At 48.4% G+C, this 19,011-nt stretch overlaps 1 pseudogene; it reads left to right on the forward strand.

Moving 5' to 3' along the window:
- The first annotated feature begins 262 nt into the window (after window positions 1-262).
- Window positions 263-9,337, forward strand: LOC119402445 (putative nuclease HARBI1; annotated as a pseudogene).
- Window positions 9,338-19,011: the final 9,674 nt, after the last annotated feature.

Consider the following 19,011-nt stretch of genomic DNA (forward strand, 5'->3'; position numbering starts at 1 on the left):
CTTCATAACACTATATATGAGCTCATTAAGGCGCATTCGATGTCACAAACTGCCCGACTATCCAACACTAATTACCCCGAATGCAGAGATGTTACTTGTTTCGTACTTGACTGGTACTTGACTCAAGACAGCTTTGCCGCTCGCCATAAATCGTTCTCGAACTTGCGGACGACTCGCGGGCGACTTGGCTCGGTCGAAGTCAGGACGAGTTTCAAGTCTGCTACGGGGCTAGCTTGAAACAGTCTTGATGCGTTATTCCAACATGGCCGCATCTCGAATGGACGTCGCGCGGAGGTTGTCCGCTTTTGAGTTTGCTTGCCACGCTATGGACGTAGCATTTTCTTAGGTACATTGCCTGCCGAAGATTCCGCGACCCGCCTTAGGTGACCGAGGAAATCCGATGGAGTTGTACGACGCGGAACAATTCCACGCTCGCTACAGGTTCACCAAGAACGCCGTGCGGCAGCTTCTGGCTATGTTGCCGCTCCAAGTAAGTGGGGGCAACCGAGGACAGCCTGTGCCTCCCATGTTGCAGCTACTGATGGCGCTCAGGTATTACGGCGCTGGCACATTTCAGACAGTCACCTGGGATCTCGTCCGCATTCCGCAGTCGACAGTGTGCCGCGCAGTCGGAAAAGTGACCCTATTCATCGCAAAGCACTTGTACTCGATGCTGGTGCGCTTCCCGCAGCCGGCGGGATTTCCTAAAGTTATGCAGGACTTTTAAGAAGTGGCCGAATTCCCTGGCGTTACAGAATGTGTCGACTGCACACACGTGCGCATTAATAGCCACGGTGGGGACGACGCCGAAGTGTTCCGTAACCGCAAAGGCTATTTCTCCTTCAATGTGCAGGTAGGCAATCAAATTTGACTCCCTGAACAGTATAGTTCGCTCGTACTCTTTTGAGCAACTCGCTGGCCGTACACTTCTTTCCATGCAGTCATTAGCATTCTTGTGTTTAGCCACTGTTGTCATGCGCTAGTGGAATAAATAAGGCGAAAGGGTAATGTAGCAGTTACCCGAGGGGCGCGGCGCTTGCGCCTTCGTGGAGTGTTTTGCTGCACTCGAGGTCAGTCGTTTGGTATAGACCTAGTGGTTGCTCTAGAATTTTGTTTCTTATAAAGTACACTACTATAGCGTTCTAATAAACTTTTCTTGTTGCTTGCTTTGGAAGGCAGGTTTCGTGAAGGTTTTCGAAGGAACAATGCTGTCTGTATTTTGCAATCAAAATACCCTCTTATCGACCGTGACTCGGTGCTGCAACATTCATTTCTACTGCACGGGTATTTTATCTCGAACCCGTGAAGTCAAAGGCGCTGCACATTGATTTATTTATGGTTATTGGTATGTTGCTGTTTCGCTGCAGGCTGTGGCTGGACCACAACTCCAGTTCTTTGACGTTGTTGCCGGCTGGCCAGGATCTGCGCATGATAGCAGAATTTTTGACAACTCCCGCTTGCGGCTACTCAACGAAGAAAACGGGGTGCCAGGAGTGTCGTTGGGTGAAGCAGGATACGCATGCCAGCCATTTTTACTCACACCGTCCTCAGAACCTGACCCCGCAGACTCACCCAAAGGAAGGTTAGCTCACATGCCAGTGGTGTTGCGTGACAAAATTGGGGCACGTTTTTGTTGTGTGGCATTGAATCCAGTTACTTGTGGAGCAATGTATATTTTTCATCTGCACAGGTACAAGAAAGCTCAAATAAAGACTCGCAACGTCGTTGAAAGGGCTTTTGGAGTGTGGAAGAGGCGTTTTCCCTCCATGGACATGGGGATGCAGCACAAGGTGAAAAACATTGTGCTCGTTATTACAACTTGTGCACTGCACAATTTGGCCTGTTTGTTGAAGGAACCGGAGCCTCCAGCTCAAAGAGTCCTACAACCTTCCTCCAACATTACAGCGGCAAGCCGAACAGTGCACCTTCCACCTGTTGATCGCCTCAACGACAGCTATTCAGGAATGCAAGCACGGAACCTGCTTATCCGAAAGAGCTTCACTTAGGTAAAAACTGCGGATATCTCGACATTCGGACAAATGTGTGCATGACTGCAAACTGCAGCCCGATGTGCTACAGACATCTTTTTTTTGTTAGAAGGTACCCGAAACTGCTCAATTTTTCTCTCAGCTTGGGAGGTTGTGCAGTAAAAAAACCAGTTTTGGCTTTACAAAGCTGCACTTGCTAGTGCATTCGCTTCAATAAAATTTTTCCAGAATGGACCTAGGGAATGTGTCTGAGAAAATATTAGCAGCGATCATGCTATGGGGGCTTTGCGTCTGGCACCGTTTGACGGTTACAAACTGTGCTGCTTGATCACTCTGTTTATCAATTGTCAAATATATTGCTTGGCAGGCATGCTGAAACCTCTTTTTAGTATTGCAGCACAAAGCCATGTACCTTAGCATACCACATGCATGCAAATAGGCTCACATGGTTTCATCATCTTCTAAAAGGAATCAATCCATTATTTAAAGAAGAGGGGGTGCACTACACTGCAGCCTAGAGCACTGCACGGGCCCGGGCAGGCCCGAAAGGCCGGGCCCGGCCCGCGGGCCGGGCCGGGCCGTCCGAAGCGTTTTCCGGCAGGCCCGGGCCGGGCCCGGGCTTCAAGCCGCGGGCCTGAGCCGGGCCCGGGCCGGGCCCGGGCTTGAGGCTGCGGGCCGGGCCGGACTCGGTAAGTCGGGCCTTCGAGCACACGCGAACGTTATGCATTGCATGGTCTAAGGTATACTGTGCCAGGCTGAAGTGACATGTGCAAAGAGCTGGCTCTTAGTAAAGCTTAGCAATAAAAATAGAAAAACAGTTGAAGTGCTATTTTTTTTCACCAGTATAGATATAGATTGGCACTGTATATTTTCACTAACGTTTCGGCTGCTGGACCAGACTTTGTCAAAGTAACAAGTACATCGTGGTGGGTTTCCTTATAAACACGCCAGATCACGTATATATATATATATATATATATATATTAACAGCACTAAGAATGGGCCAGATCACGGTTGTTTCCATGGGAGGAATAAATATTTCGGTCTTTTATTCTAGTTTGACACATACGGTACATTTCATTTATATTCCTTGGTATTACGTGCCAAAACCACGATATGATTACGAGGCACGATGTAGTGCCACCGGATTAATTTCGACCACCTTCAGTTCTCTAACGTGCACCTAAAGATAAGTATATAGACGGCATTTCGCCCCCATCAATTTGCGGCCGCCGTGGCCGTGGGAATCGCACCCGCGTCCTAGGACTTAACAGCGAAACAGATTAACCGCTGAGCTACCACCGCAGGCAAAGCAACATTTCGATGCATGTACACACCGGATTTTCCGTCCGATCGCCCGCTACAAAGCGCACGGTATCAATAATAATCATCATGAACAACTAATATCCTCTAGCGGGCCCTGGTCGGGTCTGGTCATGAACAAGCGCGCCCTGGATTAGTTTAGTAATGAACGCCCGGGCCGGGCCCGGGCTTGGAACGACGGGCCCGGGCCGGACTCGGGCTGGGTACGGTCAAGTACGCCCGGGCCCGGGCCGGGCCCGGGCTTGGAACCACGGGCCGGGGCCGGGCTCGGGCTGGGTTCGGTTATGTACGCCCGGGCCCTGGCTGGGCCCGCGCTTGGAACCACGGGTCTGGGCTGCGCTCGGGCTTCATAAAGCGGGCCCGGGCCGGGCCCGGGCCGTAAAATCCGGCCCGTGCAGTGCTCTACTGCAGCCTGCGGAGCTGTTCTTTTTTCAGCTCTTGTTCACTTTGTAGCACTTCAATCTGTAGCTTTTGTTTTTCGAGCTCATTCTTTTGTTTTAACAGAGCAGCAAGTTGGGCTAGTTGGTTGATGTTCATTCTTCAAAGGTATACTGCGCTAAAAGGAACAAGGACACAGAAAAGGGGGGACAACACATGCGCAGACTCACAACTGAAATTTTATTGAGTGAAGGGTGACATATATACACTGAAGATTAAAAAAGAAGGATGAGCTCATTCGGCAAAAACTGGTCACGTGAACGCGTCAATCATCATATCAAAACCTAGAATCTAGATATTGCACTTCACAGTCAGCAAGCTGCACCGACGGATCGCTTACACACGCCCTTGTTTTTCTAATCGCATAAGCTTCGTAGAGCTCCCGTGTATTGCGGTCCTTGTGACGGTACAGGACTTTGGTCCTATCCAGAACGGGGTGGCACGCCCTCTTCGTCTCCTGTTCACATTCCCTGCAGTGCTTAGCTACGTGGGAGTAAACATCAGAAGAATAATTCTTTGAATGTTCTCTTAACCGGATATTAATGCACCGGCCCGTTTGCCCGATATAGACATGACCACAGGTGAAAGGGAATTCATATACTACTGCACAAGCACAGGGAACGTACTTATTCCTGTGGTCAACGTGACAAACAAATGGACTAATGCTAGGTGTTTTGTCAATTTTACTCATTACACGCGCACATAAACGGGCCATTTTTTGGGGGGCGGAAAACACAACTTGTACACCATAACGTTCCGCAACGTTCTTGAGATTGTGTGAAACTTTATGCTGGTAAGGTATCACAGCATATCTTTTGCGCTCGCGGTCGTTAACACGCTCCGAGGCAGTATCGCTGCTCTTAATCCTCCTGATTATTTTTCCACAGGCCCCCGTTATCACATAGTTCGGATACCCAGCAGTAGACAATCTAGAATCCTGGTGTTCTACACTGTCTTTTACCACGTGACAACAAGACTTTCGAAGAGCAGAGCCAATGCTAGACAGAACGATTCCGTTTTTTTACAGTCTTTGAGTGTGCCGAAGAAAAACTTAAGGGCAGTTTTAATGACCGGGGTCGAAAAAGCCAGCATGTATGGTTCTCCTTAAAAAGCAAGCGGATATCTAGAAACTGCAGTTCATGCCCACTGGGCAGTTCTATAGTGAAGTTGAGGCCCATCCCCGAATCCATGAAAATCTTTTTAACATCGTCAACACGGTCTCCCAGAGCATCATGAATAAAAACCAGATAATCGTCAACATAGCGGAAGGCGCGAACAGCAATCCTTCCCAGGCTGGCATTGATGGCCCGGTCCACTTTTGACAGGAAGATGTCGCTTAGCACGGGCGCAACCTTGGAGCCGATGCAAACCCCCGACTTCTGAATGAATTGCTGCCCGCGCCAGGAGACGTACGTAGACGAGAGATACATAGATAACACTTCTAAAAATGATTCTACAGAGATACCGCACTGCATAATAAAATTCTGCTCATCATTAATCCCAGTAATACACTCTTTTACCGCTACCATTAGTTCTCGTTGTGGAATGGCATAAAACAAATCCTCAACGTCAATGCTAAATGCTTTGCAACCTCCTGGGTTACTATCCTGCAGGTACTGCACCACTGCCTCAGAATTGTGTACTAGGTACGGATCATCCAGCTTGAGAGTCGAGAGGTGTTCCTGAAGAAACCCCCCAACTTCATACTGCCAGGTTCCCCGTTCTGAAACAAGTGAGCGGAAGGGCAGGGCAGGCTTATGCGTTTTCACGGAGAAAAAGAGTTCAAGTGCCGAACCCCTAGCACTCTTTGCTTTAGTACGCAAACCACTGAGGTTCAGGTTCCCTAGAAGTGCTAGGGCTCTGGTTTTTACCTTGCTGCACTTGTCCGGGGCGGCAACAAAGTTTTTTTGCAGCGCAGCACGAGCCTTGTCCACATACGAAACCTCTGGTATCACCACGAAGGAGCCCTCTTTGTCGGACTCCAAAAGGCACAAGTGTGACGAAGTCAAGTAGTCCACCACAGGTTTGAGGCCCTTCGAGTTGCGTGGCCTAACTGGAGCGGAACTGAAGACTTGAACGCATTCCTGTGTACAACGCAGGCGGACGTCCTCCGGCACTCTGTGGGAAATACGCCTAGCTTGAGCGAGCCTTTCCACAGGAAAGAGCACTGGCTCCTGGCAAAATTTAGGGCCTTGCTGAAGCACATTAGTCACCTGCTCCGGCAGTGTAACAGTCGCCTCAGTCACGACCTTCTGCCGCGTGAAAACTGTCTTTTTCTTCTTCCTGGGAAGCTGGGGAAAGGCAGAACGCCACAAAAATTCGGTTGTCCGTGCCGCTGTAAGCTTCCAGTCCTTGTACTGTCTACATTGCAGACGTGGGTCCCCTTCATGTTTCGCAAAGGCTACAAGAAGGCAGTCTTGAAAAAAACGTGCCTGCCTCCACCATTCGGACCGGATAATGCGGTTCACTCGCCGCACGTGCCCCACTGACGGCTGTAGAAAGCCAAGGAAGTGCTGCACATCCGTAGCAATGGTCCCTTGCTTGATATGCCAGGCTGCAACCCTGGCCCTGAAGACGCACAGTGCCACAATAGAACCAACTAGCCCAACTTGCTGCTCTGTTGCAATATGTTTCTTTTACAACGGGCTCTGTTTTTCCACCGGGTACCTTCTCGGATCCTGCTCGTCTGGCTTCTATTGTGGCACTGTGCGTCTTCAGGGCCAGGGTTGCAGCCTGGCATATCAAGCAAGGGACCATTGCTACGGATGTGCAGCACTTCCTTGGCTTTCTACAGCCGTCAGTGGGGCACGTGCGGCGAGTGAACCGCATTATCCGGTCCGAATGGTGGAGGCAGGCACGTTTTTTTCAAGACTGCCTTCTTGTAGCCTGTGCGAAACATGAAGGGGACCCACGTCTGCAATGTAGACAGTACAAGGACTGGAAGCTTACAGCGGCACGGACAACCGAATTTTTGTGGCGTTCTGCCTTTCCCCAGCTTCCCAGGAAGAAGAAAAAGACAGTTTTCACGCGGCAGAAGGTCGTGACTGAGGCGACTGTTACACTGCCGGAGCAGGTGACTAATGTGCTTCAGCAAGGCCCTAAATTTTGCCAGGAGCCAGTGCTCTTTCCTGTTGAAAGGCTCGCTCAAGCTAGGCGTATTTCCCACAGAGTGCCGGAGGACGTCCGCCTGCGTTGTACACAGGAATGCGTTCAAGTCTTCAGTTCCGCTCCAATTAGGCCACGCAACTCGAAGGGCCTCAAACCTGTGGTGGACTACTTGACTTCGTCACACTTGTGCCTTTTGGAGTCCGACAAGGAGGGCTCGTTCGTGGTGATACCAGAGGATTCGTATGTGGACAAGGCTCGTGCTGCGCTGCAAAAAAACTTTGTTGCCGCCCCGGACAAGTGCAGCAAGGCAACCAGAGCCCTAGCACTTCTAGGGAACCTGAACCTCAGTGGTTTGCGTACTAAAGCAAAGAGTGCTAGGGGTTCGGCACTTGAACTCTTTTTCTCCGTGAAAACGCATAAGCCTGCCCTGCCCTTCCGCTCAATTGTTTCAGAACGGGGAACCTGGCAGTATGAAGTTGGGGGGTTTCTTCAGGAACACCTCTCGACTCTCAAGCTGGATGATCCGTACCTAGTACACAATTCTGAGGCAGTGGTGCAGTACCTGCAGGATAGTAACCCAGGAGGTTGCAAAGCATTTAGCATTGACGTTGAGGATTTGTTTTATGCTATTCCACAACGAGAACTAATGGTAGCGGTAAAAGAGTGTATTACTGGGATTAATGATGAGCAGAATTTTATTATGCAGTGCGGTATCTCTGTAGAATCATTTTTAGAAGTGTTATCTATGTATCTCTCGTCTACGTACGTCTCCTGGCGCGGGCAGCAATTCATTCAGAAGTCGGGGGTTTGCATCGGCTCCAAGGTTGCGCCCGTGCTAAGCGACATCTTCCTGTCAAAAGTGGACCGGGCCATCAATGCCAGCCTGGGAAGGATTGCTGTTCGCGCCTTCCGCTATGTTGACGATTATCTGGTTTTTATTCATGATGCTCTGGGAGACCGTGTTGACGATGTTAAAAAGATTTTCATGGATTCGGGGATGGGCCTCAACTTCACTATAGAACTGCCCAGTGGGCATGAACTGCAGTTTCTAGATATCCGCTTGCTTTTTAAGGAGAACCATACATGCTGGCTTTTTCGACCCCGGTCATTAAAACTGCCCTTAAGTTTTTCTTCGGCACACTCAAAGACTGTAAAAAAACGGAATCGTTCTGTCTAGCATTGGCTCTGCTCTTCGAAAGTCTTGTTGTCACGTGGTAAAAGACAGTGTAGAACACCAGGATTCTAGATTGTCTACTGCTGGGTATCCGAACTATGTGATAACGGGGGCCTGTGGAAAAATAATCAGGAGGATTAAGAGCAGCGATACTGCCTCGGAGCGTGTTAACGACCGCGAGCGCAAAAGATATGCTGTGATACCTTACCAGCATAAAGTTTCACACAATCTCAAGAACGTTGCGGAACGTTATGGTGTACAAGTTGTGTTTTCCGCCCCCCAAAAAATGGCCCGTTTATGTGCGCGTGTAATGAGTAAAATTGACAAAACACCTAGCATTAGTCCATTTGTTTGTCACGTTGACCACAGGAATAAGTACGTTCCCTGTGCTTGTGCAGTAGTATATGAATTCCCTTTCACCTGTGGTCATGTCTATATCGGGCAAACGGGCCGGTGCATTAATATCCGGTTAAGAGAACATTCAAAGAATTATTCTTCTGATGTTTACTCCCACGTAGCTAAGCACTGCAGGGAATGTGAACAGGAGACGAAGAGGGCGTGCCACCCCGTTCTGGATAGGACCAAAGTCCTGTACCGTCACAAGGACCGCAATACACGGGAGCTCTACGAAGCTTATGCGATTAGAAAAACAAGGGCGTGTGTAAGCGATCCGTCGGTGCAGCTTGCTGACTGTGAAGTGCAATATCTAGATTCTAGGTTTTGACATGATGATTGACGCGTTCAGGTGACCAGTTTTTGCCGAATGAGCTCATCCTTCTTTTTTAATCTTCAGTGTGTATATGTCACCCTTCACTCAATAAAATTTCAGTTGTGAGTCTGCGCATGTGTTGTCCCCCCTTTTCTGTGTCCTTGTTCCTTTTAGCGCTTTTGTTTTAACAGCTACAGCTCTCGCATTTCATTTTCAAATTTTCTCTTGTTTGCCCGTTCCAGGATCTCGTCGTCGTGGTCCTCCTGCAGTGTGCGGACGCGAATTCTGTGCTCTTCTCGAAGTAGCTCCGCACAAACTTCATTTTCAGCGGCTAGCGTCTTCTCCAAGACGGCCATCCGACCCCTTGGATTCCTGCATGGTTCAGCAGCGACAGTTGCCGCAGAAGTAGAGCTTGCAGAACCTGTGGCGACTTGGGGGCCGTTTGTGCAGCTTGCCGCAGTGGTGTTTTCTTCAGCCTCTGGCTGCGCTACGGAAGGCGGTCCAGCATCGTCATTGGCACCTGTGCCTGTTGGTGGCTGGAACGAATCTGCAAGGATGCCAGCATCCCACTGTTCATCTGCAATAAACAAAAGATGACATAACATACCTAACGGAGTATCGTATGATGCAAGCACCTGTATACACCTGCATGCAAAGAGGAGACATTTCTGGGAAATACACATTGTGAAACTCCTTGGATATTCTCAGTGCGTTTTGGATGCAAAACGCCTTACCTTGGCAATCAATGTCCGCTTCACTTCGGCCATCGATCATTGGCTGCAGTAGCCTTACGGCAGGCAGACTTGCGACGGGGGACATGTATTTAGTGCCATCGGAATCTAAGGCGTTCTCCACCCTTGTCGCCATGTGACCAGCAATTGACCCCACCAACTGGTAGATGGGGGCCATGGCGGAAGGTGCCGGTCCTCCTCTATAATGAGCAATAAAGCAGTTTCATCAAAGAATGAAGCTAGTTTTTACAAACTTCTTCTACGAAAAAAATGGCACTGTTCCACTATTCCTGTTTTTTTAAGTTCAGTGTAAGTTAGTTTACCTGGCTCACCTCAAACAAAAAAATAGCAAAGTATTACGCAGAACAAACCTGACCACGCTCGTATGCCTTGCTTCTATAGAACACTCAAGTACCTCAGTTGTCTACCGCTTTATTTAGCGCAATAGGCTGCTCTAAAACTGTTTGCACAGATAACGCATGTATACATGCCATCTTTAAGATACTGCTTCGTAGAAAGTGTGATTTGAGCGTTTTTTTTTTTTGCCATGCACAGCAAAACCTATCGGTCATCACTGTATTTACGCTCACTCATCTCTCGAATACAAAACATGTGGAAAGTCACAGGAATAATAGCTCAAGTAAACCAGTCATGCAAAAAAAAATGTTGTTCTGACCAGTTTTGTGGCGCTCTCGCTTTTCTCTTGTATCTTCCTCTTTCCATTTCTGCTTGAGGTTATTCCAGCATTTCTTGAGCTGCAGGTGGTCGCACCTGGTAATACCGTGGTTGGCGTTGTAGCGCTCGGCTATTTCTTTCCACGTTTCATTTTTTTTTTCGCCACTGACGCAACATCAGTCTTTTTACACTCGATAATGTGCTTGTGTCGTGTTCCAGGGCTTCCGGGTATGAAGACGCCGACAGTATTCAAACATGCTTTATTCGCATGCCAGCAACATAGCGATAACCAAGAGTGCCGAAGGAAAAGTGCCCCGCCCCACCGCGCGCCAAGCGCTTTTATTCACATCGTGGGCGAGGGTGTTGCGATATGGGCCGCGTGACAGAGTATCGCACAAGCACACGTGTACAGATATGCGACATCCCCCCCACACTTATTTGGATCCCCAAGCATTGTACAAAAAGTTCACGGCACAAAGCGATCAGGTGGGCGACGCTGTCTCTGCGGGTAGCGACGTTCGCTAGGAGCGTTTGAAGTGTCCGCCGGTTCACTTTGTGCGGTGGGCGAGCTGTCGACGTCATGTGATTAGTCGCAGGCCGGGACCTGTGCGGGAACTTCTTGCTGCCTTTCACTGAAGGGTAGTACGAACTCCGTGGCGATGCCGGTGTTATCGTTGCGGATGTGATTTTGGTGACGCACCCACTGGAACACACCACGCGGAGTCACTACACTTAACCGATATGACACTGGTCCCGTACGGGCAAGAACTGTTGCACACAGCCACTTTGGTCCCGATCGGAAACTGCGCACACGAACGGCATCAACAACAGCGATGACGTTGTCACGACACGGGTGACGCCTTGTCTGGTCGAACTGGCGCTGGCGCACTCTGTTCTCGACCGCTGGTCGTATGAGGTCTAGTCTGGTCCGCAGGCGTCTCCCCAGGAGCAAAGTGGAAGGGGCCTCCCCTGTCGTAGCATGAGGCGTATTACGATACGTCAGAAGGAAGTCGGCTAACTCCTCACTGGCGCTCCTCGGACTGGTCTTGCGGAGCGCTGACTTCAAAGTCTGAACAAAACGTTCAGCCAGTCCGTTGCTACTTGGGTGATACGGTGCGGTTCTTACGTGCCGAATGCCCCTGTGCTTGAGGTAGGCTTGGAACTCTGCAGAAATGAACTGGCTTCCGTTGTCGGACACGAGTGTTTCTGGAAATCCAAATCTGCAGAAAAGGTCGACTACTACTAAGTAGGATATGCCTTTTACTGGACCTGCAAAGTCCATGTGTAGGCGTTGCCAAGGACGCGTCGGCCAGGACCATGGATGGAGCGGCGCTTTCACTGGCAAACTGCGTGTCTCTGCGCATGCGTGACAAGAGCCGACACATCTCTCTATGTCCTGATCGATATTTGGCCACCACACATAGCTTCTTGCAAGCTCTTTGGTGCGCACCACTCCTGGATGCCCCTCATGTAATTCATCTAGGACAAATTTACGGAATTTTTCTGGTACCACCACACGCATTCCCAGCATGACACAACCTTGATATAAAGAAAGCTCTAGTTTCCTTCAGAAAAAAGGTTTCAGGTTCGCAGATACGTTAGCAGGCCAGCCTGACAAGATGTACTGCACTACTTGACGGAACACTGGATCCCGTGCAGTTTCCTCTGCGATCTGTTTACTGCAGACGGGTATGCTGTCTAAACGCAAAACCAGAAAATTTTCTGTTGCCCCGTCTGTTCCCGGTTGCTGGATTGGAAGGCGCGATAAGCAATCAGCGTCCACGTTCTGCGCTGAAGGGCGATACTGCAAAGAAAAAGAATATGCAGAAAGCGTGACTGCCCAGCGTTGCAGTCTGGCAGCTGCGATGGCAGGAATGCCTGTTTTGGGGCCAAAGATCGTCTCAAGTGGCTTGTGATCCGTGAGCAACACAAACTTCCGTCCGTAAACGTAGTAATGGAACTTCTTGACTCCAAAAACAAGCGCTAATGCTTCTTTCTCCAATTGACTGTACCCTTGTTCAGCTTTTGTTAACGTTCGTGAAGCATAGGCTATTGGATGAACTTGGCCTTGAAAAACGTGCGACAAAACTGCGCCTATTCCGTAGGAAGAAGCATCGCATGACAACTGCAATGGCAAACTGGGATCACAGTGAATCAGAATAGGCTTTGACGACAGCAGTTTTTTTACTTGCGCAAACGCACTTTGACAAGCGGCGTTCCATTGCCAAGGTTCGTCCTTACTCAAGAGCTTGTTCAAAGGAAAGAGTATGGATGAGAGATTCGGAACAAACTTTCCATAATAATTTATGAGTCCTAACACTGACTGCAGCTGCTGTTTGTCTGTTGGAGCTGGTGCATTTGCAATTGCGACCAACTTTTCATCCGTCGGGCGAACACCGTCTTTTGTGATGACGTGACCCAAGTACTGCAGTTTATTGCGAAAAAAATCGCATTTCGAAGGTTTGACGCGAAATCCGCGTTCTGATAGCCGCTTCAGCACAGCTTCCAGGTTGAGCAAGTGTTCTGCTTCTGTGTGGCCCGTGATCAGTATGTCATCGAGATAACAAGTTACGCCGTTTAGTCCTTTCAGCGCATTATCCATAATACGCTGAAATATTGCGGGAGCCGATGAAATGCCAAACGGTAGGCGGTTGACCAGAAACAGACCCTTGTGCGTATTCAGCGTAAGGTATTCTTTGGATTCGTCGTCCATTTCGACCTGCTGATACGCTCTACTTAGGTCAATCTTTGAAAAATGTTGTCCGCCTGCCAGCGCGGCAAATAGCTCGTCCGCTTTCGGTAGCGGATACCTTTCGATGTCCAGTATCGGGTTTAGCGTGACTTTGTAATCACCGCACAGTCTGACTGAACCATCGCGTTTAACAACTGGTACAGTGGTCAACTCTCATGTCTATAACGCCGGAGCGCCGTGCTCGGAACTGCATGAGCGACATCTGCAGCTTGAAACGGGCCACATCAGAGCATGCGCAGTGTCACTGATGCGCTCGCCATGTAATTTCCGTCCTTGTTATCGCCGCGGCCGCGACAACTGATTTCGCCGTCAGAAGCGCTGTCAACCGTACAGCGCCTAAAAAAGAGAGAGAGTGCAATCACCGGATCGGCGTGTTTTATACTGCGCACTTATTCTCGGTTCGCAGTATCATGTCATACCTACAATGCGCCGGACAATGGATAAACTTATAAGTGGACGCAAATCAGCTGCTGGGACAATGTGACCGCGAACGGCAAATCAACACGCAGCATAGCTTTCTTCGCGCGCTGACAACGGTTCGCTTCGCTTCGTTTCCTTTCTTTTCTTTTTTTTCTTTTTTTGTTTTTGTGATAAACTGTTGACAGCGCTTCCAACGGCCAAAGCAGTTGTTGCATTCGCGGTGATAACCAACGATCGAAAATGCAAGGTAGGCTCATCAGTGGGGCTGCGCATGCTCAGAGGTGCCCCGTTTTCAACTGTAGATGTCGCTTGTGCAGTTCGGAGCACGACGCTCCGTCGTTATAGATATGAGAGTTGACCACTGTACGACCGGCGTTGCGTACGGGCTTGTGGTCACGGGTGTAATAATCCCTAGCTCTTGCAGCTTCGACAATTCCTGCTCGACAGCAGTTTTTAAGAGCGAAAGGCACGCTTCTTGCTTTGAAAAATCTTGGCTTCGCGTCACCCCTTAAAAGAGTAGCCTTTTCTCCCTTTACTGTGCCGAGTTCGTCCTTGAACAGGTCCTGATAGCGGTTTAGCAAGGACTCTAGTTTAGGCGATCTCTCAGAGCCATTTGTGTTTCCCACCTGCATGTGGTGAAGACCTTGTATTTGCGTCCAGTCCAGCTTGAGGTGTTGTAGCCAACTGCGCCCCAGCAGCGGCTGGCCGTCCTGGCGGAGCACGTACAAAGGCAACTGTTGGCGCTGCGCGTTGTACTGGACTCCAACAAATGCTACTCCGCAGGGCTTCACGGGTTCATTTGTATAGGTTCTCAAGGTGAGACTTGTCCTGCGCAAATGAGCTCTGGGAAAAAGAGAACGGAACTGTGAGGCAGACATAACGGATACAGCAGCCCCTGTATCGAATTCCATATTCACTGGTACGCCGTCAATAGCGACCTCGACCATGATTGGTTTTTGTCTTGCGTCTGCAGCAGGTTTTACACTCTTCAAATTGGTGCGTGGCAGTGACAAGGTACTAACATGCCGTTTATTTTTACTTTTCGATTCTTTTAGCTCTTTGCTCCGGCAAGCACTCTTGATGTGGCCCTTTTTGTTGCAATGAAAACATTTGGCATTCGCATACGGACAAGAGCTGGCGGTGTGTTTCACCGATCCGCAGCGATAACAAGAGGTAGAAGCTTCCCCAGTGCTTTTAACTTTGTGCACTTGAAATTCCTGCTGTGCTGTTGAGCGCGTAGCAGATGCGCTGTGAATCGCAGCTTCAATGGCTATCGCACGATCAACTGCTGTCTGAAACTTTAACTGATAGTCTTCTGCAAATAAACTTCGTTGTATGTCAGCCCGAAGCAAACCACAAACAAATCTGTCCCTTAACGCTTGATCAAGAAAAGTACCGAACTGACAAGTTTGCGCGAGTCTACGCATACTGAGTCTCTTGCGGCAGTTGTGAGCGGCGATGAAATGTGGCTCTTTCGCCGATGATGGACAGTTTAGGAACAAAGTGGTTTCGCAGTAAGCTTAGAAGTTCTTCAAAAGACTTCTTAGCGGGAGTCTCAGGAGACGTTAACGACTTCAACAATGCGTATGTCTTCGGTCCTACTAGGCTTATCAAGGTATCAGCCTTCTGGTCCTCCAAGACTTTGTTAGCACGCAAAAATGCTTGGAGGCGTTCTTCATAACTAGCCCAATCTGCTGAAGATTCATCGAAGGGTTCTACTTGCCCCAAGTGCGCCGACATCGTTTCGCTGACTTGTCTTCTTGTGGCAGTCCACCAGGGTCCCAAGAACTTCGTCGCCAAGAACTATGTCGTGTTCCAGGGCTTCCGGGTATGAAGACGCCGACAGTATTCAAACATGCTTTATTCGCATGCCAGCAACATAGCGATAACCAAGAGTGCCGAAGGAAAAGTGCCCCGCCCCACCGCGCGCCAAGCGCTTTTATTCACATCGTGGGCGAGGGTGTTGCGATATGGGCCGCGTGACAGAGTATCGCACAAGCACACGTGTACAGATATGCGACAGCTTGAACTGCCCAAAAAGATCGATCAGAACACTTTTTTTGTCCTCGGTGAAGCGCGGGGCCGCCTTGCGCTGAGGTGTCTCTGGGACGACAACGTGCCTTGCTGCGACATCTCAGCGAATGGTCCTTTCTAGCTCCTTTACTCGACGACTTCGCTTCGAAAAGTGACGTGGGGGACGTAGCATGAGCCGAAAAATGTTTTCTAGTACACAACATTTTACGTGTTTTTGTCTCTTTCGGTGCAGCTGTGTAGGATTGAGAAACTTGACAGACATCCGTTTGCAGCACAACGATACGAAAAATTCCTTAAGCATTTCTCAGAAAAAAGAGCTTCCCCTAGTGCGGGTTTAATCCACGGACCAGGACAAATTTTTTGGTGACAAGGCGAAGCTTTTCTTGGGGCTTCCTCGTAGCTTTGTATTATAAATAGGCGGATGAGCTCTTCGTTCACCTCGCAGAACGCGCAATGGCAGACCTGTGTCTTTTTCGTTGTTCGCGACAAATCTTCCAGTAGATAACATATCCTGACCATGTACGTCCCCCCCCTCCCCTCACCAACATGCAGCGCGGCATTGCTGCACTCCGCGAGGCGAAATTCCGCCGAGGCCCATGATCCCGACCCCTGCTTCTTGTCTTTTTTGCCAAGAATTAGAAGTTCAACGAAAGTAGACAAATAATCAGCATTTCCAGTTCTACTCTCTAGATTTTTTGTTGGGTGGCGGCACCCACATGGGCCTGTACAAGGGCTTTGTACACTTTGTTCCCAGAACTTGTTGCTTTTTTTTTTATTTATTCATATATAAGTGTGAACTAGCCCGCTACAAGCACGTCCATAGGCGAATGGAAAGACTAGCACCTTGAAAATTCGCCATACCTCGCTTAAAACTTGCGAGCCAGGGCAGCGCATATACACTCCGCGGCGTTCAATAAGAAAAAAAAACGACGAAAGAACACAACGCGAACCATGCCTTGTTTCGCATCTTTATGGGAAATTCTATTAGCGCGCAGGCCAAAACAAGCAAGCTTGTGGTAACGCGCCGCGCTTGGGCGGCCACTGAAACCAGCGGGCAACGGACGCTTTACACAAGCAACTCTGCGCATCGCTGCGGCGGCGGGAACCGCGTGCCGCTCGTTAGCAGTAAAATGTCAAAAATATGCTTGTAGCACTTTAATCTGACAGTTCTTTTGAAATATACGAACTTTTCTTGCTGTAACACGTGCCTTACGTCAACAACTTCATTATTAACCTCGGTACCAGGCGAGCAACTTGTTTCTGCATTGAAGCTCGTTCTTGACTTGACCAAGCAAGACAGCTTGAGCGTCTATGAAACGCGAAGGCCGACTTGGGGGTTTTGAAGTCCGCTGCTTGCTTCGGACCGACTTGCTCAAGTCAAGTCGAAGGCACGAGCCAGGGCTGGGCAAAGATACTTTGAAATTGTATCGCGATACAATACAAGATACTCAGGCAAGAAGTATTGGAGATACAGATACAAGATACTGCCGCAAAAATTGTATCCGATACGATACTTGGCAATTGTATCTTAAGATACTTCGATACATTCTCAAATTTGTTATTATAGATCCATATAATGTAGCAGCAAACGCCTATGCACGACAATGTCTGCTTCAAAATTTAACTGTGACCTATTTTGTTCCACTTGAATGAAATGTCTGTTAGTATCTCATGTTTTGGCCTTCTTGCTCAAAGTAGATTAGTTTCCTTCCAGAATAACATATTGGGGTTTGTTTTAGCTTATTCACATGACAACTCTTTGTACCCTTCACTGAGAGCGGTACTTGCTTTGCAAAGCTTGCCGACCATCTAGCAGGTTGCCATATAATCACAATAACTTCAATAAGAAGCCTTCTTACGACGGCGCAAATACCGGTGTGTGCTTTTACCTTGTCCGTAAAATACAGCTTGCACAATACCGTATATCCGGACAGGTGTACAGCAGCAACAACGCTGGTAGCGACATCTTTTTTCTTTTTTTTTTGGGGGGGGGGGGGGGGAGATGCATGGTGTGTACTAGGGGTTTGAGCCATTTCGCTAGCGGCCCGGCCCGCAGACATCACCATCTTCGTCTCATTTGTTTTTATTTTCTAAATAAGTATGTTCGTGAGCTGCACAGACATCACTGGTCTCAAGCATTCCTTTCGTGAGGAACATGAGGTCACCGTGTGCTAAAACATAACCGTGGAACAAAAACTATATTTCAGAATCCGCGTCCAGATATCAGTCATTCTCTACATCGCTATCGATGTTTCTCGAATCCTGACTCCAAATACCCTTCAGAAATGACCTATATATGAGATATGGGAAAGGCTTCCTTTCAAACGTCATTTTGTTCAAACCATTCCACCATTTTCACTGTCCCGGCCCTTGCAACTAAATTTCGCGACGGCGGCCCGCTGGCTGTAAGCTCAGTTTGAGACCCCTGGTGTATAGGTAGATGACGTAAAACTGCAATGAATTTCATATTCTACTTATCTGCTGGCGTAAAGGATTCTTTGTTGAGATACTCACTAACGTGCAATCGTTTTAGCAATTATTCTTCAACGAGAGAACATGTGCAACACAGAAACGTCTCAGACGTATTATATAGTTCCACAAAGCGTCACAGGACACCGCCGCTATTCGCGCTATTGCCACTTACAGCTCCCATTACGTGGCGATTAGTAATGCGAAAAATATTTAAGTAAGCCTGAAACAGGAAAACAAATATAAGTAAAATAGAGAGGTGGTTGTGTATCAAACATTCACATTGAATGAGTACCAAAACACAATGCAGACGGTGCCCTTAATAGCTATGAGCATATAGTACTGTCAACTTACCTGTTGAGACAGAAAATTCAGTGCCTACGGAAAATTGCCTGAAAGTGCTCGTTGGGGTGCTCATGAGCAAGACAGAGCATTCAGCAAAACAAAGTTTCTCGAATCCCTTTTCTAACATCTTTAAGATAGCTCCTAATGATTTGCATTATTATAATGCAAACTCAATTTCGCTATTTTCCTAAGCGGTAACCAGAATGTTTTGTACTGTTTACTCAAGGTACGCCCACATAATTATATATTTGTTTTCAAAATCGCCTTGGCAAAGTGTAAATGTGTAAACAGTAGTGGAAATAAAGCAAACAGAAGAATAAAGCAGAGATCTTATTTTGGGAGCGCGTTGCAAAAAACATACTGCAGTGACCAGACCGGAAAAACAGTGCAGAGACTTAGGTAATGTAAGGGATGTAAAATGACAGCTAAAAAAGCACTTGTGCTAATAATCAAATTATGATTTCATAAATTCTTGGAATAAATGTAGCAAGACTTGAAAAATACCGTGCGCCAAGATAGTTTCTGTTAGGTAAACGCTTGCTCTTTTAGATCTAGTGTCAGTACAAGTGGCGGTAACGTGGTTAGATTCTTATTTGCATATAAGTTAATTCATGGCATGCAAGTCAAACTTACATCCGCGACATCATTCAAATCACTGATGTGTAAAATCCACGCGACATAACGGAACCCCATTCTTGCACGCATCACATTTCGTTACGGAGCAAGATGCAAGGCGCACGAGAATCTTCAGTAACGACACTGTAGCAACATCAGAATTTGCGCGATAGACGCGGCGCAGGACAGTGGCTAAGAGCAAGTGTCGCGGCATTGGCGGAACTAAAAAG

This window comes from Rhipicephalus sanguineus, chromosome 8 (assembly GCF_013339695.2).
Source record: "Rhipicephalus sanguineus isolate Rsan-2018 chromosome 8, BIME_Rsan_1.4, whole genome shotgun sequence".
NCBI classification, from domain to species: domain Eukaryota; kingdom Metazoa; phylum Arthropoda; class Arachnida; order Ixodida; family Ixodidae; genus Rhipicephalus; species Rhipicephalus sanguineus.